Source organism: Cryptomeria japonica, chromosome 8, assembly GCF_030272615.1.
Source record: "Cryptomeria japonica chromosome 8, Sugi_1.0, whole genome shotgun sequence".
In the NCBI taxonomy this organism is placed as follows: domain Eukaryota; kingdom Viridiplantae; phylum Streptophyta; class Pinopsida; order Cupressales; family Cupressaceae; genus Cryptomeria; species Cryptomeria japonica.
In genome coordinates this window covers 744,766,932-744,783,658 of record NC_081412.1, presented here as the reverse complement: position 1 = coordinate 744,783,658, position 16,727 = coordinate 744,766,932, and positions in this window count along the sequence as shown.

Sequence of the window (16,727 nt, the reverse complement as noted above, 5' to 3'; positions counted from 1 at the left end):
AGCGTTCTTTCTTGAATTCTAATGTCATTTCATAGTGGATTCATTTTTTGCAAGAGGAGATGCACATGAGGATGTGCCACAGGTGATTATTGCTGATAACATAGTGTCATTTCCTAGATCTTCTCGTATTGCTAGTACGGGAACATTGCAGGCCACATTCGTGGTGAGCAACGAAGAAATGATTCCCTTAAAGATACAAAAGGTTCCAGGTACTTTAAAACTATTATTATATATACTCTAATTGTAATTTACTTTATGATCACTCGTTTTGGACTAATGATCCCATGAATTTTTTGCAGGCAATGATATTTTCTATAAACATCTTAGTGACATTGCATTGTAGATATTTGGGCCCACCATACATAAAAGGTGGTACATCATATGTGAACTAACCCTTATCCACTTTTGATTTCATATCATTGCTAGAATACTTTTCCTTTGATCCATTTTTTGAAGTGTAATAAATGTTGCTTTAGTTCATTTCTGAATCTAACAGGTTTGTTTTTGCTTTAAAAGGTGGAATGACCAAGAAAAAAGATTAAAAGATGAATTGACAAACCAAATGGTTGAGTGGTTTGGAAATGACACCTTTGACAAAACCAAGCTCCTTGAAAAAGCTGGCACATATCTAAAGTATGTGAGAGACCAATACAGGACCCATTTGGAGAGGAACCTAAAGTACGAGTGTCCCCCAATGATTCCAGAGAGGGAGTGGAAGGACCTTATTTTGGATGCCATGGAGAGAATTGAAAGGAAAAAAGGAAATACACCAGTAGACGACACAAGAAGGTACGAGATACTATTAAGAATGTAATTATGTACTAATTAATTACTCTTTATATTTATATAATCTAACATATTCAAACTTTTTATAGACTGAGTGACACATCAAAAGCAACCAAGGCAAGGCAAGAAAAGCACGGGCAACACAAACTCGGCTCTGGTGGTTACATGAAACTTGCTGCATGAATTGTAAGTATCTCATGTAAACTCCCATATTGTCTCAAAATATTAATAAATTGCAAACTTTTTTTTTATCAAACAATGCAAGCAAAATTCACGGTACCAAGCAAAAATGCAGGGCTCTAAATTCAATAGAGCGCCCACAGAAGATGACAAGAGAATTGCCTACCAACAAGGCTATTCAGCCATGGCTGATTGGCTACGAGAATTGAGTGGGCATACACAACATTCAAGTGCATTCGTCACGCAGATAAATATGCTAAATGGAAGTTGTTTCAAATTGAATACTTTACCAATAATCTAATTGATGTTGAGTTCCAACATAAAGTGACTATATTTATTTTAAATAAGCAAGTGATGATAACAATGTGCATGTCATTGGAATGCAGCCTGCTAATTGTGAAACACCACCTGCACATGAAGGTCCGGATGTGCATCCCAGTAGTGGAGGTATTCATTTGCTATTCAAATTTATTTATTTAGCTATTAATACAATTAAACATCTTAATTTGTAATTAGAGTAGTAATTAATGTAACCTTTCTTGTTAATATTTTAGAGCATGTAGTCGGTGGTGAGCAAGTGGAGCATGATCTCGGTACACAACCTCAAGAACGTGATGTTCCCCACTCAAGTAAAGAGGACCACTGTTATTGCTTTAAACAAATATAATTGCAATTGGTGGTCAACATGTTGAGGTTGATGCTACACAAAATGATGTGGCCCCATCAGATAAAGAGCACAACAATTATGTTCTCTAAATTAATAAAATACTTGTAACAATAATATATAAAAAATTGAATTTAACTCATTTCTTTGTTATTGCAAAGGACCCCCCTTCGCTTCAGTGTCCTCGTCCTCAATATAGGACTAGGCATACATTGAGATCATGAGCAATTGGCGGAACATCTGCAGAGGGGGGAAATGATGAAGACATTGATGTTCCACTTAGTCTTTTCATAGCTTCAAAGAAAAAACAAAGAAACAAATGATTGTAATCTAACTTATTTGATAATGATTGATTTTTATGTGTTAGTGAATGTAATTATGTGCTAATTAATGGTTATGGATGATATGTGTTAATTAATATTGATGAATGTTACGTGTTAATTAATGTTAATCAATGTTATGTGTTAATGAACGTTATGTGATATTAATAAATGAATGCTATATTTTATTAATGGTAGAAAGAATTAATGAATGAACGTTATAAGATGTTAACGGAGAATTTAGAGTGATGTTAGGGGGGGGGAGGGGGGGCCAAATGAGCTTCCACCTTCACGTGGTTGGCCATGTTAAGTAGAGAATATTAAACTATTCTCGAAACCAGGCGAAGCTCAACAAGGTAACATACTTTTCAATATTTCATTATGTTGCATAGTTAATCTTATTGAATAATGTATATTGAATCTTAATTGCAGGGTCCAATAGAGCCAACACGAACAACACCACGAGTTGTTGGGTATAATGAACTCCCATATTGTCTTGTCTGTACACAAACAATATGAGTTCTTCTAGTGTTGATATCCAAGGTGGGACTACAAAAGTTATGAATATGCCTCATCCTTGTAAGTTTTTTTATTACAACTCCTAATGCTTGAGACTAAACTTTTTGTTCTTGATGTTTTTCACTAGTTGTCATAACCTCTGACTTTGATGCTTGTACCTTAATAGAACTAGATGTTTCTTGTATGCATACTTGGTCAAGGACTGCATTAATACTCATGTTTCAATGTTGACCTACAAGACATGTAAAAGGACAACTACAATTGATACTAGTGCCTTATCTAGGCCACAGAGTCATCTAAGTTTAAACAATATTCCCACAATCAAATATCTTCACACATCCCATCACCTCAGCTTCTATAAAACCCCACATATGCCTGACATACATAAGAATTTACCCTTATCAAACTAGACTGCATTCATCAAATTCAAAATCTCCCACAAGGAATTTACTGATAGAAATGCTTCATGCATATTTAATTTCCCTCCTGGAAAGAAAAGCTAAGAAATGCCTATATTTAAGATTGCCTTACAATCCATACTCAAATGAACAACCCTAGATTACTCATATTGAAAATAGTAAATATTTGCAAGTAGACCAGAAGACAACACAAAATTTAGGCTCTAAAGTTGATAATCTGTATATTGATATTAATTTTGAGAAAATATTACAAAACTTAGAGTATTCTCCATAAGACTAGAAAAAAGCTCAGATAAATTTCAGCAGCATTTTCTTACAATTACTTGCGATCATTTTTTTAGGAGTCCCAGTATCCATTTATAATAGTATGGATGCATACAAGCTTTGGACCCTTCAAAAGAAAGTTTGTTACAAACAACCGATCATTTTCAAGAAGCGGTTATAAGTCCTTTTCAGCATCTGTGGCTTCCTCTGCTTGTTGTTCTATTGCAACCTCCTGTAACTGCTCCCAAGCATCTTCTTTCTGTCCCATATACTTATCTTTCCACTCCTGATACACATCATCACTAGGCCAAGTAAAACTAGCAATCTTTTGTTTCATATCTTCTAGCTGCTTCCAAGTGACTCGTACGTGCCCAATCTCTGTTTCTATGAAACCATAATGAGATTTCACTTTTTCAATTTCCTCAATTGTTTGGACAAATAAGTATGTGTCATTAGTACTAATAATCTGATTGATCCTTAGGGACAAATTGTGGTCCACCTCCTTTAACCAAGTCTTCTCTTCCTTTAGCTGGACAAGACCAATGAAACCTCCTAGAAACATTTCAAATTTATGATTTGAATATTCTTTCCTATAAAGTTGGGCTTTTCTTTTTATACCTGCTTCTTCCACTAAAAGAATATGCATCTCTTTTATAAACTCACATGTGGACCTTAGATTGTCATTCTCTTCTGCATCTGCATGGGAAGAACACATGAGCTCTAACTCTTTACCTCTAGGCACCCACTTATTCAGGATTGGTTCCAAAGTGGCTTCTTCTTCTCTAAATTTGATCAAAATCTCAAGAATCCTCTTCATATTTATGTATACATTGGAGGTTTTGACTGAGTCAGCAAACTTCAAGATGGTGGCTTTCACCTTCTCCTCATATTTGATTGCATACAATGTTTGAGCTTGTTTCAATTTTTCCAACTCATGTTGGACATTTTCAGGTAATTGGGAACTAAAAGGCATAGGAGAAGGGGGATATTCAATGATGGGACTAGTAGGAGGGGGTCTTGCTGGAGAGGAGGCTATCATGAGTGTAGAAGATTCACCGAGATGATATTGACCTACCAGTTGACTCTGGAGTCTAGCAATTATGTTGTCTCTATTGGCTATTCCTTCTTTAGCATCATTGTAAGCTTTTAAAATAGTCTCCAACTTCAATTGGAGATTAGCCTTTTCTTGTGCCTCTTTCTCTGCCACCGCAACACTGAATTTTGTAGTCTCTAGGACTGTGCTTGCAGCTTCCACTACCCCTGTGTCTTGGCCTCTTTTAACTATCATGCCTCCTAAGAGGCTAAAATCTGATGCATCCTTCCTTCTTTTGTTTTCATCCTTCTTTAAGACCACATGACAAGAGTAGCATTATCCTTGTTGAATGTCACTCCTTCCATAGGCTTTGTTTCTTTCCTCACTGCATCAAGCACTAAGGCATCAGCTATCTCCCATTCAGGGAGAATCAACACACCAGCCTTTGCTACCATTTCTCTTCCTTTCTCAGGGGTGATTGCTTTGAACTTCTCCATCATTTCTTTCTTAACCTCTTCTTCTACCTGAGTTGTATTTTTAAGAGGTTGTTCACTTTTCCTCTATTCACATCTAGTCTTGAATTGATCAATATTTTGCTTCCATAGAAACTGTATAAAAGCTCCTGATGTGACAAAATTACTATCAACTAGGAATTCTTCACTAGCTTTCTTAACAGTAAGGTCCATTTCTTGGCCCTTTAACTCACCATCAGTCAAATCCATTTTAGCATTAGGTGGCTCTTCGGGCATCCCCTCTTGGGTCTCCTCATAGGTATAGGCAATCTCACCAAGACTCCCTAACTTCAATAATTGTTCAGCCACAGCTTGTTCATCTCCAATGTGGATAGGAGACTGAGATGGAGAATATTGAGGCTCATCAGTTTCAATTTCCTTTCCCACTCTCTGCTTCTTAGTGAAATCCTGGATGTCAATGACATCTTCAATTTTCCTCTTCCCTTTTGAAGTGGAAGGCTCACCTATCACTGGCATTATCACAGTGTACTTTGACCTTTTGTGCATTACATAGTCACTAGGTGGGATATCTCTAGCAAAGGCAGGCTTAGCCAATACCATCTTAGCCTTATCAGGCTCATTTTGCATTATGGCCTCTCTCTTTTCTTTTAAGGTATGCATGAGATCTTCAAAATAAAGAATCAAGAATTTTATTTTCTCCTCAAATGGATTGAAGCTAGAAAGGGGGTCATAGCCAGTGTCTAATTGATGGATAAAATCAAGGGCCTTCTTATATGCCACCCACTTCTCCTTCCTCAATTCTTGCTCATCTAAGCTGAATTCATTTCTAATCAGATCTTCTGGGAACTGAAATTGATGTGGCCTACCTCTGCACACTGCTCTTTTTTTGAACATGCCATTGAAAAAATCCTCAGGGTCTACACATCTTGACACTGCATTAGACAGCCTATATGGCTTAAAGAATTCTTCAAAAAATCTCCATCCACCCTTAGTGATCAGAAAATGGTGAGCCATGGTAATAGTTGGGAAAATAGTCCCTTTACCTCTATTGGTTAGCTCTGCTTCTTTTACTCCCCCAATTTGTCTCAAGACTTCTGCAATCCCTATCTTTAATGCGACCTGATAGGGTAGTAAAAGGGGGGTGCCTCTAAATCCAAACACTCTATAAATAGTAGACACAGGGTACAAATATATGTCTCCCCAATTGTGAACAATCTTGATATCCTCTACAAACTCCTTTGGTCTAAGAAACTCCAAAAGAGCCTTACGAATTCTAGGGTTTTCTCTACATAGAAGGATCCTAATTTTAGATGCAAAGCATCTATCAAAATTTAAATAACTTGCATCTTCTCTATCCCAATATAGAACAGTACTCCACAATTCCACTGGTATCTCCTCTTTATCCTTGACCTTAATCAGGTCCATCTCCTTTCCAAAATAATCAGGCCCTTTGAATAGAAACATATGCATTAACATGGAGTACCATCCAAATGGCCTATCCACCTTACCATTTTTTATTCCTACTAGCCCTTTATGAATTGCATCAGCAAGGTATGAGGCATAATCAAATGTTATTGCTAGGGAGGGGTTTAGAATTTATGCAATCATTAACATATAATGGGTTGGCATATTATTTTCAGCATCCTCTCCAAAAATCTGGCATAATGCCCAATACATACCCTTATCTCTCAGAGTGAATAGCTTGAGAGAGAATGGTTCCATTGTACTGGGGCCTACAACTGTTAACCCCCCTATCTTTACAAAGAATTCTTTCAATGGGCCACTTCTAAGATGATCCCTTTGTGTGTTGTAAACCTAGGCTAACGACTCAAAGTCAATAGGTTTTAACAAATTGGAGGACTCACTGAGTTTAAACACTTTCTTGAATTCATCTTCATTTATCTCAATCAAGACTGATCCCTTTATGTTCCTGATGCATCTTGCCACGGAGTCATAATTTTGTGCAATCAGGGCTAACAGATCTACATCCATCAAAACATCTGGGACCACAAGCTTTCCTACATCCTACTCCCATATGCCATTCAAAGGAGCTAGGGAATTCCTTTGCCTAAAACCGAATTTGAAGAGTCCTAAGCCTGACAATCCTATTTCAGGGTCCCTCAACCAACTACCCTTATCATAAAAGCCATCTCCAATTTTTAGACGAGGGTTCTTAGGTACTACCTCTTTGGCCTTAGCCCCAGCATTGGTGGACATGGTTAATTGCTCTAAAAAATCATCATAGATATTTTGGTCTTGGTAATTCACCTTCCCTGTCAATTCTCTTCTGGGTGTCATTCTAGTCAAACAATTATACCACTAGCAACTAGCACAGACCTTTAATGAAGTAATTCACACAACAGAATTTGAGAACAAACCAAGAGTTATCAAGAAAAGCACAAGAAACCTGATTATTTGCCTGAAGAAAATCGCTCTGTAACAATTTGCCTTGCAACAAACTTTGATAAAACAATACTTAGCAATCAAGTTGATGCGGACTCAAAAAGGACAAGTTGGCATTTAAGTTTTAGAAATTAACTATGCATGCTTCGACTTTCTTTTCAAAATTGAATTCGCCAAATTGAATTCAAAACTGGCTCCAACGGGTCATAATTCCTCTAAGTCTTTCCTTTGTTTCACTCTTTCGCTATTTCGCAGAACATAAAACCCGTGCTCTTTTCTTTCGTGAAACAACGTTGGTCATTGGATCACGAGAACTTGCATCGCCTTTATCTCTATTTGATCTCTTTGCTTTAGTGTTGGGCCCTACCTCCTTTTCACCACTTCACGGACTTTAATAATCGTTCACTTTTCCTCCGCGAGACCACGCCAAGCGTTAGATCAAACTCAAATCACCCGGCCTTTAACTCCAATCGGGACCGTCAATCCTTTTAATTAACCATGCCTCATCTTGATGGCTAACGGTTTTCGCCATTTCACTGAGGTTAAGCTGCGAGCATCTTAGGGCCACAAAACAACAAGAAGCGTTGGATCAATCTTGAGATGACTGCCTTTTAAGTGGGCCCTTTACCCGGGAATTACTTACCCCACTTGTTCTTCGGTTAATAAATGCCACATGGTAGTCGATCATTAGCCCCGGAAACTCCTTTTGTTTCCGCCAGGTGTTCCCTTTTACTATTCCCACATAACTGTTGGTTACACCTTAGGTGGGCCCTTAACCACTTTTAGAGCCATGTGGCATTCGACACATCGCTATCGAGCTCTAGAAAAAGCGGCAGCTATTATGCCACATCACACCTCCGTGTGAATTCCACCAGTCTTTCATGACTTCGCGAACATTATACTTTGTTTGGCTTGCGGACGCGAATCAACGTGAGCCATTGATCTTTTTCCAACTCGATCGTTCTTTAACCAAAGAAGACCGCTTATCTCTGGGACCCGCCAAACCCTTTCGCCACTTCGCAAAGGTTAAAACACATTCAGCTCGATCTCACAAAACCACGCTGTCCATCCGATCAGATGAAACTTGATTGCTATTTAGCTTTGGTCCAAACCTATATGCCAGGTCCACCTTTGCCTTTCGCTACTTCACGGAAACTAAGCTTCGAGCACTTTTTGGTCGCGAATCAACGCAGACCGTCAGATCAACAGAAAATCGCATGATACTTATAAGGCCTGATAGACATTAGAAAAGGCAGATTAAAAGCGAACAAGAATAAAATATTTAAAGGGACCACCTAGGTAAATGACAAGGGGAGAACACTTTTATGATAAATGGACCCATTGCTTAAGTGAATAAAGTAACCCCAAATTAGAAACCAAAAGGGCTTTTCTCAGGTATTGAAGCAACTTAAAACCTAAACCCTTAACCCCTTAGGATTTAAAACAAATTGAAAGAACACAAGCGTACCAGACACAGAATTTTCAAAAAACCTAGCCATTTATGGACTGAGAACATCCATTTTTTAAATAGTGATAACAGGACCATCTCTTTCGGTGAGTCTTTTTGCACCAATAGTGTTATATCCTCGAAGACCTTTTCTTGTCAATGAGAACCATCTTCACTTTCCTCGATATCTTTTATCGATGGAGTTACTGTCTTCGATGAGTCCTTTCTGAAGTTCATCGGCGTTTGCTTTCTTCGATGCCCTTTTTATATCGATGAGACATCACTGGGCCTCATCGATACTATTCGAATCTTAGATACTTTGATAGAATGCTTTTAGACTTGTTCGATAACTTATGGGTTATTACGGTATCAATGAAAATGATGATTTCTTCCAAAGAGAGATGGCTTCTATCGATGAAACCATGTGTATCAGAGACATGCCTTTTAGTCTCCTCAAAACTCATTCTCATCAAAATCTTTTTTCTATCCGCTAGGTTTCATGTCGAAGAGACTTTGGACTTCGGTGACTTCTTTTGTCCTCCCATCGAAACTCATATCCTTATCGATATCATTCATTGATGTAGTTTTCTTTTGTTTTATCGATATCACTTTTTCGATGAGAATGCTTCTTTCGGTGAATCTTCTCTATCTTGCATCGATGATATTATTTCTTTGAAAGCCTTTTCTCATCAGTGGGGGCCACTTCTTTCTTCGATACCTTTTGTTGGTGGGACCATCCCTTTCGGTGAGTCTTTTTGCACCGATAGTGTTATATCCTCGAAGACCTTTTCTTGTCGATGAGAACCATCTCCACTTTCCTCGATATCTTTTATCGATGGAATTACTATCTTCGATGAGTCCTTTCTGAAGTTCATCGGCGTTTTCTTTCTTCGATGCCCCTTTTATATAAATGAGACATCACTGGGTCTCATCGATACTATTTGAATCTTAGATACTTCGATAGAATGCTTTTAGCCAAGAAAGAAGTCCTTATCGCTGGGTCCCGCCAAACCTTTTCACTACTACGCGATAGGTAACTTTCGGGCATGTTGAGTTCACGAATCCACATGGGCCATCCGATTGACTGAGAGTTGTGCAACAATTACAAGGCTCGACAGTCATTAGAAAAGGCAATTTAAAGGCAAATAAAAATGAAAACATTTAAAAGGACTGCCTAGGTAAAAAACAATGGGGGGAACACTTTGCATGACAAAAGGACCCATTACTTAAGTGAATAAAGTAACACGGAAATAGAATTATAAGGGTTTTTTCTCAGACATTTTGAAAGTGATTAAACCTAAACCCTAAACCCTCTTTAGGACCCAAAGCAATAGAAGTCACAAGGCCATACCAGACCCAATAATTTCATAGACTTAGCCAATTATGGAAAATAATACCCATTTTTTAAATAGTGATAACAATAACCTCTGAACCTTTATCTCTTCCCTCAAAAATGAAACTTGCCATTTGAATTCCTTTCTCATATTGATTAGCTTAATAATATTTGTTCAATGTTTTTTATCGTTAAAAGATTACCTTCCTTTTAGATAAATTAGTTAGATTCTTATTATGTTGAAGAACATTTAGTTAGTTTTCTCCTTCAACTGAAGTAGTTATGTTTTATTTTGAAATGCTCAATTTTTTATCTTAATATAGATCACAATTTATTTATTTTAAGTATAGAATTAATGGAGTATTACATATGGTATCAGAGAAACCAAGTTTGACATTGAACCTCAGGCTTTCCACCTATAAAAAAAACTATATACATATGCAGGCGCACCATGGTTGAGATAATATGCATGCGCACTATATACAAAACTATATTCGCAAGTAAATCTTTTATTCAAATCCACAATATGAAACACAGAGTTTTACAGGAAGAACACAAGTAACCTTATCTCCTTTAGATAATATCACAAGCAACTGCCTACAGAAAGATGCAATAATCCACAACATATACACAAAGGAAAGACGACTGATTATATTATGTATGTTCGAAAAATGGTACAATAGTAAGCTTGAGGCTATATTCTACTTCTTCTCTAATGATCCTTATTGTTACAAAAATTCCCTCATTTATATAAGGGTATACATTGTCACCAAGCATCGTGGCTTTTCAGCACATAACTATTAATTAGCACTTTTGTTAACAAATAGGAAGATAAACAAGTTCAGCATTCCTATGTGTTCAATGTACTTATCATCTTTATACATTAGAACGTCATTGTTTAGTGTCCTCATGTCGCTTTCTATCTGGAAATGATTAGATAGAATATTGTTAACACAAAGTGACAAATCTTTGTCCCGATCCAACTCTACTACTGCTCAATTCTTCTCATCACTAAACTCTTGTTTCCACTTTTCCAATGATACTAACTCACCATTACTGTAAAAAGAGGGCACCCTAGGGGTATTCCCATCGTCCAACCTCTGATGCTCTTTCCTTAATTGATTTGTCGATTCATCATGGGACTTCAAGTGAGCCTCGGCTTCAATTTTCTCACTTGGATTCATCAGACTATTGTCATTCATCAAGCCTTCCAACCGAGACCTGAGCCTTTCATGCTCTTTCATAGCTTTGACTATTCCAGTGTATGTCTTCCAATAGATTTCTACAACCTGCATCATACTTTTGAATCTATGGTCAACGACCTCGAGAACTAACTTATCCATCTTTTGATGTTCCTTTTTTAGTTGCCGAGATGTCTTTTCGGCCCTATTCCTCCAATACATAGCATCTATCAAGGCATCCATGGCATCTTTGTCAACATCGTATGTCATCCCTGTTTGACTAGTACCTGTATCAATCTGAAGCAATCTTGCTTGCAGCCTCTATTTTTCTTCATCGGTTTTCTCATATAGGCTTTTGTATGTACAATTTTCTCGGACGAGAAACTCTATCTAATCTTTGTTAGTTTAGTGACATCCAAATTTAGTTTGGCAGTTGTTCTAGGGTCAGTCTTTCCAACCTGCTGCACCATCAAATGTCCAAAAGCTTCTTCTATATCAACCAATATAGGTCTTTTATCTTTGGGATAGATAGCCCACTGTAGAAGAGCCTTATGATCTGGATCATATCCTGATCCTCTAAAGAGTTTATCAATCTCTTTTTGCATCATTTGCCTACTTGGGTCTTGTTTCTTGAGGAATCCATCAAACAACAAGGCAGAGTTCATGTCCCATCCAGAGTATAATAGCACACCAGCTTCCTTAGGCAATTGTCTTCCCTTCTCAGGTGTCATTTTTCTCATCACAAGATCCATCTCCTCTTGTAACTTTTGAAGCTGCTGCTCTTCTTCACTATTTCTCATGTTATTCCTAATTTGAGATCCTTTATGTTGATAGAGGAATGTAGTGAACTCCTTGGAAGCAATGAAGTCACTATTAGCAATGAAGTCACTATTAGCAATGAAATCCTCATGCTTCAGGAATCTGATGTCAGCCAGTTCTTGGACATTCAGTTGTCCTGTTGCCAAGTCTATCGATGTATCCTCTGCATAACTAGGGGGGTAATCCTCTCGAGGAGTGAATGAAATGATGCCAGATGTGGAAGAAGGAGACATATGACCCAAAGGCTCTGTATTCCTAATAGTATCAATGTAATCCCTAAAAACATGAGGCGGGACTCCCTCAAGTATTTCCAATTCATGCTCCACAAGTTTGTTGGCCAACTCCAAGGGGTCTTCAATCTTTTGTAGCACATTCTCATCCATTTTCCTTCTATAAAGCTTCCATTTATAAGCCTGCATTACTTTCTCAAACTTTATTCACTTCACTCTGGCCTCTTCTCTGCCAATGTTCTTAATGAGGTCATCCGATAGGTAAGATTCATTCTCTCCATCCTTCAGCTTTTATGATGACCGGGCTATCCTTATGTATCCTTCAGGATCAAAATTGGGCCTTGGATCCCCCATAGCCATGCCATAATAATCCAATTTTGTTTGCAGCAGGCCATAACTCTTTGAACTTTTCACAATAAAATCTGAAAATACTAACAACCCAGGTACAATTAATTGTTTTCCATGGCTTGTGAGATGTTCTGTACTCACTATTGATAGTTGCCTCACAATTTCCAGACAAGCCACTTTGTTAGGGACTACAAGTGGTAGTAAGTATGGTCTCCCTTCGAACCTGTATACCCTGACTTGTGTGCAGTCTAAAAAACAATACCAATCTCCCCAATTATGTTCAATTGAGGGATCTTCAGTGAAATCTTTTGGTCTTAGGAATCTTTGAACCTCTGGTGCAAGGGCATGATCGCACGGGCATCCCAATAGTCTATATAATGGCTTGACAAAGAACTCCTCAAAATACTAATATTGATTATTCACATACCTCTGGTCCCATGAAGAAACCCATAGTTGCACTGGTTTTCTCATTCCAACATTGCCATATGTCCTAACACATAACTCTTCTGGCCACAACCCTTCAACTTGTCCCACATATAATAGCATATGCATAAGTAAGGAATAATGCTTGAAATGAACATTGATGGCATCCCCCTTTAACTTTTCTAACCCATGATTCAAAACCTCAACCAAATAAGCAAAAAAATCAAAGAAGTGGGGGTCCTTAGACTGCAAATCGGCACAAATGACCATGGCTGCAATATCCATCAAAGGATAGGCTTTTATCCCTAGCACTTGGACAACACAGTAATAGGTATACTTGAAATATGGATGGAAAGAGTTGACATCAAAGGGAGCTTTGTCATCCTGACCTAGTGGCACTAAGGACCCTGCATTCCTAGGTCTATGTATAGGGAGTCTCCAAGTTTTGTAAATGTGCTCTAGGTTAAAATATTCACTTGTTAACTTCTTGAGGTCAATCAATTCTTCAAATCCCCAATCCAACTCAAACACAGTGTCAATAACCTCCTTTGTGATTGCAAGAATTGGCTCACCCATGTAGTTATATATGGTCCAGGTTTTAGGGTCATAATTGTTTGCCAATGCCTTCATGAGCTCCACATTCACGAATACATTAGCCACAACTAACCTTCCTAAGTTCAATCGTCATAAATTGTTGATAGGTTGAGGGGCAACTCTTCTATTGTACCCATATATGAATAATTCATACCCTCTTAACTCTGTCCATATGTCTCCAAGATCCTCAAACCAGTCCTCCAGGCCTTCCTCATCAACTCTAATCTTCTTGGACCTCAAACTGGATGATGGGCACTGGTCAATCAAGGCCTAGGCCAAAGAACGCCCTTCCCTTTTCTATCTTTTAGGTTTTTCTTCTACAACGATAGGTTATTTTCCCTTTCTGGTCTTATTAGTTTTAGATGATGATTCCATTTGAACTTTGAAAAAGAGGTTTGTGTGCAAACAACTTACTTGGAATTACTGAGCTTTATCTGTGAATTCGCCCAATTCCTACTTCCAGTTTGTCGCCTGTGAATTCCTTAATGTTGTGCCCTTTTATGGTTGATCCACTACCTATGGCATATTTAATCAGTTAGTAATGGCGCTTTGGAAAATGGTCACTCGGGCACACGTTTGAATTTAATGGCGATGTGACCTTCCCTGGGACTTGTTTATAATTTTCACGGCAATCAATAATCATTTCGATGAGGATATGTCTTTTGATCATTTGTTTCTTTAGTCCATTGATCTCTTTGTTTCTGTCGACAATACTTTTGTTTCGAATATTACTTCGATCAAGTATTTTTTCCCTTCATCGAAATACTGTATTCGATCAGTATGGCTGTCTCCTCATCGAAACATATCTGATATCCATCGGGTCTTATGTCGAAGAAACCTTGGGCTTCGGTGTCCTCCTTTATTTTTCCATCGAAATACTTCTTTCATCGATATCACTATGCCCCGTCAATGAATGAGTCTATTATCTCACTGAAGCTTTTCTTTATTTTCCCTTATCGTTCTTCACCGATAAAGTTACATCGGCAAAACCACGCATATCGAGAACATGTCTTTTAACCTCCTCGAAACCTATATCCTCATCAATATCTTTTATCAATGTAGCTTCCTTTTGTCTGATCGATATTATTCTTTCGATGAAAATGCTCCTTTCGGTGGGTCCTTTTTATGTTGCACCAATAGTATTATTTCCTTGAGAACTTTTCCCGTCGATGAAGACCCTCTCTTCTTTCTTTGATATCTTTTGTTGATGAAGTTTAGCCTCCTCAAAACCTATATCCTAATCAATATATTTTATCGATGTAGCTTCTATTTGTCTGATTGATATTATTCTTTCAATGAAAATGCTCCTTTCAGTGGGTCCTTTTTATGTTGCACTGATAGTATTATTTCCTCGAGAACTTTTCCCGTCGATGAAGACCCTCTTTGCTTTCTTTGATATCTTTTGTTGATGAAGTTATTATCTTCGGTGAGTCCTTTCGGTGTTTCCTTCCTTCGATGGCTCTTTTATATCGATGATAATTATTTTATTTTTTTATAAAAATGATCATCGTCAGAATTACGATGAATACCAAGCTTTCGACCGATGACTTCTTTGACCGTCGGCAGAGTCCATTGGATTGTCAAATTTTCGACGGGCATGGCATCGTCAACCAATCCAATGCCAAGTTTTCAACGATGGATTTTGTCGACACTCTGATGAAAATTCATCGAAAATCTGACAAATGACCGTCGAAAATCAGCTCTGAATGTACTAGTGTGAGGAGAGCTTTGTGTCATACCAAGATAGATGAAGAGCCCTTGCAGAAGAAGAATTTGCTCAAGACCAAATGTAAGGTATCCAGTAAGTGTTGTAAAGTTTTTATTGATAGTGGTAGTTCAGATAATCTTGTTTCAGAAGAGATGGTGAATAATTTGAAGTTGGAAAGATTGAAACACCCTAAGCCTTATCAAATAGCATGGATTCAGGATGAACATAAGTTGTTAGTAAGTGAGCAATGTTTAGTGAAGTTGAAAATTGGGAATTATCATTATGAAGTCTTGTGTGATATTATGCCTATGGATATTTGTCATCTTTTGTTGCGTAGACTTTGGCAGTTTGATAGACAGACAATACTTGATGGGAGGAAGAATACAGACACTATTGTGGCCAATGGGATCAAGCAAACCTTGTTGCCCTTGGAGGAACCTTTGAAGAATGAAGTTTGCACAAATGCTAGAATCTGTTTGGTCTATGGAAGGAAATTCCTAGATGGATTGAGCCATAAGAATGTGTTATGCCTTAATTCCTAAGAAGATGGAGAATCCAGAGCATGAAGAGGAACAACTGGAAGAGATAAAAGATTGCTAACAAAATATCAAGACATCATTTTAGATAACGTGCCTGATGGATTGCCACCTATGAGAAGTATTAGTCATTGCATGGACCTGGTTCCCGGAGCTAGTTTGCCTAACAAAGTTGCACACTAGATGACACTGACAGAGAATGAAGAACTGAATAGACAAGTGTACAAGTTGTTGAAGAAAGGTTTAATCAGAGAAAGTATGAGCCCTTGTATAGTACCAACATTATTAGTAACTAAGAAGAATGGAGAATGGAGAATGTGTACCGATTCCCAAGCAATAAACAAGATCATAGTGAAATACAAGTTTCCTTTGCCTAGGATGGATGACATAATGGACTGTTTGAGTGGAGCCAAATACTTTACAAAGATAGATTTGAAGAGTGGATATCATCAAATTGAGATCAAGGAAGGAGATGAGTGGAAGACAACATTCAAGACAAATGAAGGACTGTATGAATGGTTGGTGATGTATTTTGGGTTAACTAATGCACCGAGTAATTTCATGAGGTTGATGAATGATGTATTGAATAAATTCTTGGGTAAGTTTGTTATTGTGTATTTGGATGACATTCTGATTTTCAGTAAGACAAAAGAGGAGCATTTGTTTCATTTGAGACAAGTTTTGCAGAGGTTGAGAGAAGAAAAGTTGCTGATAAATATCAAGAAGTGTACTTTCATGAAGGATGAGTTAGTCTATTTGGGATTTGTGATATTTGAAGATGGTTTGAAGATGGACCCTGAGAAATTGAAAACAATTGTTGAATGGCCTACACCAGAAAGCATTGGAGAGGTATGATCATTTCATGGCTTGGCTAGTTTTTATCAGAAGTTCATCAGAAATTTCAGTTCAGTTTGTAACCCTATGACTGAGACCATGAGAGGGGATAAGAAGGAATTCAAGTGGACCACCGGAGAAAACAAAAGTTTTGAACTATTGAACCAGAGAGTGAATGAGCAACCTATGTTGGCTTTACCGGATTTCAATAAA